The 8,306-nt window shown below is 59.6% G+C and overlaps 1 long non-coding RNA gene across 1 annotated transcript; it reads left to right on the plus strand.

Moving 5' to 3' along the window:
- The first annotated feature begins 14 nt into the window (after nucleotides 1–14).
- LOC120319367 lies at nucleotides 15–2,174 on the plus strand. Its single transcript, XR_005559743.1, has 3 exons — nucleotides 15–414; nucleotides 602–1,617; nucleotides 1,816–2,174. It is a non-coding gene; the product is annotated as an uncharacterized LOC120319367 (long non-coding RNA).
- Nucleotides 2,175–8,306: the final 6,132 nt, after the last annotated feature.

Consider the following 8,306-nt stretch of genomic DNA (forward strand, 5'->3'; position numbering starts at 1 on the left):
AGAACATCATCAGTGCTAGTAGAAGAGAGTGTGGTTTGCTGTCAGTTTATGTTCAAGTAGCTTCTTTCAGTGTTGTTGAAAATGGTCTTGGAGGTCCTTTGTTGTGCTATTTGTTGTTAGCTTCTTTGACCGTTCCTTGATTGCGGTATTGTTTTCTTGCCATGGCGATGGTTTTTAGAACCTGAAATAAAACCTCAACGGCCATATTAGCTATGGCCGTGGAGGTTAGGGTTTTTTAGCTTTGCAGACTGAGTGGGGGAAGAATTGCACATCTCTGCCAAAAGTGCCTCGAAAGAGACAACGCTTGCTGGGCACGACTGAGGAAAAAGCAGAAGAAGAAAGAAGAAAGTAGAGAGCATGAAAATGTCTCCAGCTCAAGTCTTTCGGCTGTGATGTGGCCTCCTACGCTGTGAGGTAAGTTTAGCCGAGTCTTATATTCTTCAGAGTTTTGGGGTATGGAGGGAAGTGGATGGTCCTTCCTAAGTAGGTAACATCTGCAACTGAGCTAATAGTGAGCACTGCGTACTGTGCATTCTTAGGAGTAAAACTCCAATGGCAGCTGAAGTAATGTTAGGTTTTGGTTAACTCTACACCACCTTAGAAGACAGAAGACTCAGCTGTCAGCCTGCAGCATTGATGGAAAAAGAAGGAATGGAACGCAAGAATGAATATGATCTCCATCAAAAATGAATATGATCTCCATCAAGAATGCCCCTTCACCAAGTCAATCACAACTCACCTTTACATGATAGATTTTAGAGCATTCTTGCCTGCTGTAAATTTAGCCATGGCAATGGTTATTAGAACCAAAAAAACCTCCTCAGTGGCCCTATTTAATCCTAGCCATGGCTGTTGATGGATTATAGATTTTATAGTTTTCTGCCTGGCATAGTTTTAGCCCTGGCAATGGTTCTTAGAACCAGAAAGAAAACTTCACTGGCTTTTTTAAATGACCAGTGTGTGGCCAGTGCTTGGTAACAGATTTTATAATTTTCTGCCTGGCATAAATTTAGCCCTGGCGATGGTTCTTAGAACCAGAAAGAAAACCTCATTGGCCCCTTTAAATGACCAGTATGTGGCCAGTGATTGGTAATAGATTTTATAGTTTTCTGCCTGGCGTAATTTTAGCCCTGGCAATGTTCTTAGAACCAGAAATAAAACTTCACTGGCCCTTTTAAATGACCAGTATGTGGCCAGTGATTGATAATAGATTTTATAATTTTCTGCCTGGCATAATTCTAGCCCTGGCGATGGTTCTTAGAACCAGAAAGAAAACCGCATTGGCCCCTTTAAATGACCAGTATGTGGCCAGTGATTGATAATAGATTTTATAGTTTTCTGCCTGGCATAATTCTAGCCCTGGCAATGGTTCTTAGAACCAGAAAGAGAACCTCAACGGCCCTATTTAATGCTAGGTGTGGCCGTTGATCTATAGAAGATTTTGTAGTTTTTGAATCTCTGAGATTGAGTGGAGGAACAATTGCGCACCTGGTGCCAATGTTCCTTGAAAGGGACATGGGCAGAGGAAGAAGGAAAAGAACGAAGAAGAAAGAAGAGAGGATGAAAATGTCTCCAGCTCAAGACCTTCGGCGGTGATGTGGCCTGCTACGTTGTGAGGTAAGTTTAGCTGGGACTTGTATTTTTCAAAGTTTTAGGATATGGAGGGAAGGTGGGTGGTCTTCCACTACTGGATGGTCCTTCCTAGGTAGGTAACACCTGCAACTGAAGTAATAGTAAGCACTGCATACTGTGCATTCTTAGAAGTAAAACTCCAATGGCAGCTGAAGTAATGTTAGGTCTTTTTTTATCTCCAAGGCATGTACTCTACACCACCTTAGAAGACAGAAGACTCAGCTGTCAGCCTGCGGCGTTGAAGGAAGAAGGAGGAACCGAATGCAAGAACGAATATGATCTCCATCAAGAATGCCCCTTCACCAAGTCAATCACAACTCACCTTTACATGATAGATTTTAGAGCATTCTTGCCTGCTGTAGATTTAGCCATGGCAATGGTTATTAGAACCAAAAAATCCTCCTCAGTGGCCCTATTTAATCCTAGCCATGGCTGTTGATGGATTATAGATTTTATAGTTTTCTGCCTGGCGTAATTTTAGCCCTGGCGATGGTTCTTTGAACCAGAAAGAAAACCTCATTGGCCCTTTTAAATGACCAGTGTGGCCAGTGCTTGGTAACAGATTTTATAATTTTCTGCCTGGTGTAATTTTAGCCATGGCAATGGTTCTTAGAACCAGAAATAAAACCTCATTGGCCCTTTTAAATGACCAGTGTGGCCAGTGATTGATAATAGATTTTATAGTTTTCTGCCTGGTGTAATTCTAGCCATGGCGATGGTTCTTAGAACCAGAAATAAAACGATGGAGGGAGGGGCATCTCAAGGGGGCTTCACAAAGACAGCTCAAACAAAAGAGGAGTAGCAAGACCAGAGCAGTTTATGCCTACCAAGGGGAGGCGGGGCGGCGCACAGGGAAACATCAAGGGCAGTGTGGCTGCTGGGAATGCTTGCGCCTTGGGAGGGGAGGGCGGGCAACTGGCAAGGGCTGGGGGGCTGATGCGACTGCTTGCGCCTTGGTAGGTGGAGGTCGTGGTCAATGGCAAGGGCTGTGGGGGCCTGATGTGGACTGCGCAGGAGGGAAGGGAGGGCAACTGGCAAGGGCTGGGGGTCTGATGCGACTTTTGGCGCCTTGGGAAGTGAGGGCGGGCAATGCAAGCTGGGGGGCTGATGGACTGCTTGGCGCCTTGGTAGTGGAGGGCGTGCAACTGCAGGGCTGGGGGGCTGATGCGACTGCTTTCTGCCTTTGGTAGGGGAGGGCGGGCAACGGCAAGGGCTGGGGGTTTTTATGCTACTTCGTCTTGCGCCTTTGATGGGAGGGCGTGCACTGGCATGGCTGGGGGGTTGATGCGACTTCTTCTTGCGCCTTGGGGTGGAGGGAGGGCCCACTGGCAAGGGCTGGGGGGGGGCTGATGCGACTGCTTGCGCCTTGGGAGGGGAGGGCAGGTAAATGGCAAGGGCTGGGGGGCTGATGCGACTGCTTGCACCTTGGGAGGGGAGGGAGGGCAACTGGCAAGGGCTGGGGGGTTGATGCGACTTCTTGCGCCTTGGGAGGGGAGGGCGGGTAAATGGCAAGGGCTGGGGGGGCTGATGCGACTGCTTGCGCCTTGGGAGGGAGGGGCAGGCAACTGGCAAGGGCTCGGGGGCTGATGCGACTGCTTGCGCCTTGGGAGGGGAGGGCGGGCAACTGGCAAGGGCTGGGGGGTTGATGCGACTTCTTGCGCCTTGGGAGGGGAGGGAGGGCAACTGGCAAGGGCTGGGGGGCTGATGCGACTGCTTGCGCCTTGGGAGGGGAGGGCAGGTAAATGGCAAGGGCTGGGGGGCTGATGCGACTGCTTGCACCTTGGGAGGGGAGGGAGGGCAACTGGCAAGGGCTGGGGGGCTGATGCGACTGCTTGCGCCTTGGGAGGGGAAGGCGGGCAAATGGCAAGGGCTGGGGGGCTGATGCGACTGCCCCTTGGGAGGGAAGGGAGGGCAACTGGCAAGGGCTGGGGGGCTGATGCGACTTTTTGCGCCTTGGGAGGGGAGGGCGGGCAAATGGCAAGGGCTGGGGGGCTGATGCGACTGCTTGCGCCTTGGGAGGGGAGGGCGGGCAAAGGGCAAGAGCTGGGGGGCTGATGCGACTGCTTGCGCCTTGGGAGGGGAGGGCGGGCAAATGGCAAGAGCTGGGGGGCTGATGCGACTTCTTGCGCCTTGGGAGGGGAGGGCAGGCAACTGGCAAGAGCCTGGGGGCTGATGCGACCTTCTTGCGCTGGTGGGAAGGGGAAGGGCAGCAACTGCAAGGGCTAGGGGCTGATGCGAACTGCTTGGCGCCTTTTGCATGGGATGACTTGCAACTGCTAAGATCTGGGGGCTGATGCGACTGCTTTGCCCTTGTGAGGGGCATTGGCAAATGGCGAGAGCTGGGGGGCTGATGCGACCTGCTTGCGCCTTTGGAGGTGGTCGGGCAAATGCAAGAGGCTGTGGGGCTGAGGCGACTTCTTGCGCCTTGGAGGGGAGGGCACAACTGGCAGGGCTAGGGGCTGATGCGACTTGCTTCGCCTTGGGGAAGGAGGGCGGGCAAATGGAAGGGCTGGGGGGCTGATGCGACTGCTTGCGCCTTGGGAGGGGAGGGCGGGCAAATGGCAAGAGCTGGGGGGCTGATGCGACTGCGCCTTGGGAGGGAAGGGAGGGCAACTGACAAGGGCTGGGGGGCTGATGCGACTTTTTGCGCCTTGGGAGGGGAGGGCGGGCAAATGGCAAGGGCTGGGGGGCTGATGCGACTGCTTGCGCCTTGGGAGGAGAGGGCGGGCAACTGGCAAGGGCTGGGCGGCTGATGCGACTGCTTGCGCCTTGGGAGGGGAGGGCGGGCAACTGGCAAGGGCTGGGGGGTTGATGCGACTTCTTGCGCCTTGGGAGGAGAGGGAGGGCAACTGGCAAGGGCTGGGGGGCTGATGCGACTGCTTGCGCCTTGGGAGGGGAGGTCGGGCAAATGGCAAGGGCTGGGGGGCTGATGTGACTGCGCCGGGAGGGAAGGGAGGGCAACTGGCAAGGGCTGGGGGGCTGATGCGACTTTTTGCGCCTTGGGAGGGGAGGGCGGGCAAATGGCAAGGGCTGGGGGGCTGATGCGACTGCTTGCGCCTTGGGAGGGGAGGGCGGGCAACTGGCAAGGGCTGGGGGGCTGATGCGACTGCTTGCGCCTTGGGAGGGGAGGGCGGGCAACTGGCAAGGGCTGGGGGGTTGATGCGACTTCTTGCGCCTTGGGAGGGGAGGGCGGGTAAATGGCAAGGGCTGGGGGGGCTGATGCGACTTCTGCGCCTTTGAGGGGAGGGAGGGCACTGGCAAGGGCTGGGGGCTGAGAGGGTGCGAAGCTACTGCTTGCGCCTTGGGAGGGGAGGGCAGGTAAATGGCAAGGGCTGGGGGGCTGATGCGACTGCTTGCACCTTGGGAGGGGAGGGAGGGCAACTGGCAAGGGCTGGGGGGTTGATGCGACTTCTTGCGCCTTGGGAGGGGAGGGCGGGTAAATGGCAAGGGCTGGGGGGGCTGATGCGACTGCTTGCGCCTTGGGAGGGAGGGGCAGGCAACTGGCAAGGGCTCGGGGGCTGATGCGACTGCTTGCGCCTTGGGAGGGGAGGGCGGGCAACTGGCAAGGGCTGGGGGGTTGATGCGACTTCTTGCGCCTTGGGAGGGGAGGGAGGGCAACTGGCAAGGGCTGGGGGGCTGATGCGACTGCTTGCGCCTTGGGAGGGGAGGGCAGGTAAATGGCAAGGGCTGGGGGGCTGATGCGACTGCTTGCACCTTGGGAGGGGAGGGAGGGCAACTGGCAAGGGCTGGGGGGCTGATGCGACTGCTTGCGCCTTGGGAGGGGAAGGCGGGCAAATGGCAAGGGCTGGGGGGCTGATGCGACTGCCCCTTGGGAGGGAAGGGAGGGCAACTGGCAAGGGCTGGGGGGCTGATGCGACTTTTTGCGCCTTGGGAGGGGAGGGCGGGCAAATGGCAAGGGCTGGGGGGCTGATGCGACTGCTTGCGCCTTGGGAGGGGAGGGCGGGCAAATGGCAAGAGCTGGGGGGCTGATGCGACTTCTTGCGCCTTGGGAGGGGAGGGCAGGCAAAGGGCAGAGCTGGGGGCTGATTGCGACTGCGTGCGCCTTGGGAAGGGGAGGGCGGGCCATGCAAGAGCTGGGGGGCAGATTCGACTTCTTGCGCCTTGGGAGGGTAGGGCAGGACAACTGGCAGGCTAGGGGGCTGCTTCGACTGCTTGCGCCTTGGGAGGGGAGGACGGGCAACTGGGCAAAGAGCTGGGGGCTGATGCGAACTGCTTGCCCTTGGGAGGGGAGTTGGGCAAATGGCTAAGAGCTGGGGGGCTTGATGCGACTGCTTGCGCCCTTTGGAGGGGAGGGCCGGCAATGGCAAGAGCTGGGGGGCTTGTGCGACTTCTTGCGCCTTGGGAGGGAGGGCAGCACTGGCAAGGGCTAGGGGCGGATGCGACTCGCTTGCGCTTGGGAGGGGAGGGCGGGCAACTGCTAAAGCTGGGGGGCTGATGCGACTGCTTGCGCCTTGGGAGGGGAGGTCGGGCAAATGGCAAGGGCTGGGGGGCTGATGTGACTGCGCCGGGAGGGAAGGGAGGGCAACTGGCAAGGGCTGGGGGGCTGATGCGACTTTTTGCGCCTTGGGAGGGGAGGGCGGGCAAATGGCAAGGGCTGGGGGGCTGATGCGACTGCTTGCGCCTTGGGAGGAGAGGGCGGGCAACTGGCAAGGGCTGGGCGGCTGATGCGACTGCTTGCGCCTTGGGAGGGGAGGGCGGGCAACTGGCAAGGGCTGGGGGGTTGATGCGACTTCTTGCGCCTTGGGAGGAGAGGGAGGGCAACTGGCAAGGGCTGGGGGGCTGATGCGACTGCTTGCGCCTTGGGAGGGGAGGTCGGGCAAATGGCAAGGGCTGGGGGGCTGATGTGACTGCGCCGGGAGGGAAGGGAGGGCAACTGGCAAGGGCTGGGGGGCTGATGCGACTTTTTGCGCCTTGGGAGGGGAGGGCGGGCAAATGGCAAGGGCTGGGGGGCTGATGCGACTGCTTGCGCCTTGGGAGGGGAGGGCGGGCAACTGGCAAGGGCTGGGGGGCTGATGCGACTGCTTGCGCCTTGGGAGGGGAGGGCGGGCAACTGGCAAGGGCTGGGGGGTTGATGCGACTTCTTGCGCCTTGGGAGGGGAGGGCGGGTAAATGGCAAGGGCTGGGGGGGCTGATGCGACTGCTTGCGCCTTGGGAGGGATGGGCGGCAAATGGCTAGGGCTGGGGGGGCTGATGCGACTGCTTCGCCTTGGGAGGGAGGGCTGGCAACTGGCACGGGCTGGGGGGGCTGTGCACTGCTTGCGCCTTGGGAGGGATGGGCGGCAAATGCAAGGGCTGGGGGGGCTGATGCGACTGCTTCGCCTTTTGGGAGGGGAGGGCGGCAAATGGCAAGAGCTGGGGGCTGAGGCGACTGTTTGCGCCTTGGGAGGGGAGGTCGGGCAACTGGCAAGGGCTGGGGGGCTGATGCGACTGCTTGCGCCTTGGGAGGGGAGGGCGGGCAACTGGCAAGGGCTGGGGGGCTGATGCGACTGCTTGCGCCTTGGGAGGGGAGGGCGGGCAAATGGCAAGAGCTGGGGGGCTGATGCGACTGCGCCTTGGGAGGGAAGGGAGGGCAACTGACAAGGGCTGGGGGGCTGATGCGACTTTTTGCGCCTTGGGAGGGGAGGGCGGGCAAATGGCAAGGCTGGGGGGCTGATGCGACTGCTTGCGCCCTTGGGAGGGGAGGCGGGCAACTGCAAGGCTGGGGCTGATGCGACTGCTTGCGCCTTGGGAGGGAGGGTCGGGCACTGGCAAGGGCCTGGGGGGCTGATGCGACTGCTTACGCCTTGGGAGGGAAGGGCGGGCAAATGGCAAGGGCTGGGGGGCTGATGCGACTCCTTGCGCCTTGGGAGGGAAGGGTGGGCAAATGGCAAGGGCTGGGGGGCTGATGCGACTGCTTGCGCCTTGGGAGGGGAGGGCGGGCAAATGGCAAGGGCTGGGGGGCTGATGCGACTCCTTGCGCCTTGGGAGGGAAGGGTGGGCAAATGGCAAGGGCTGGGGGGCTGATGCGACTGCTTATGCCTTGGGAGGGAAGGGTGGGCAAATGGCAAGGGCTGGGGGGGCTGATGCGACTGCTTGCGCCTTGGGAGGGAAGGGCAGGCAAATGGCAAGGGCTGGGGGGCTGATGCGACTCCTTGCGCCTTGGGAGGGAAGGGTGGGCAAATGGCAAGGGCTGGGGCTGATGCGACGGATTAAGCATTGGGAGGGAGGGGCGGGCCAAATGGCAAGGGCTGGGGGGCCGATGCGACTGCTTGCGCCTTGGGAGGGAAGGGCGGGCAAATGGCAAGGGTTGATGCGACTGCTTGCGCCTTGGGAGGGAGGGGAGGGCAAATGGCAAGGGCTGTGGGGCTGATGCGACTGCTTGCGCCTTGGGAGGGAAGGGTGGGCAAATGGCAAGGGCTGGGGGGCTGATGCGACTGCTTGCACCTTGGGAGGGAGGGGCGGGCAAATGGCAAGGGCTGGGGGGCTGATGCGACTGCTTGCGCCTTGGGAGGGAGGGGAGGGCAAATGGCAAGGGCTGGGGGGCTGATGCGACTGCTTGCGCCTTGGGAGGGAGGGGAGGGCAAATGGCAAGGGCTGGGGGGCTGATGCGACTGCTTGTGCCTTGGGAGGGAAGGGTGGGCAACTGGCAAGGGCTGGGGGGCTGACGGGAGTGC

Source organism: Crotalus tigris, unplaced genomic scaffold, assembly GCF_016545835.1.
Source record: "Crotalus tigris isolate CLP2741 ecotype Arizona unplaced genomic scaffold, ASM1654583v1 scf7180000020665.8306, whole genome shotgun sequence".
Classification (NCBI taxonomy): Eukaryota; Metazoa; Chordata; class Lepidosauria; order Squamata; family Viperidae; genus Crotalus; species Crotalus tigris.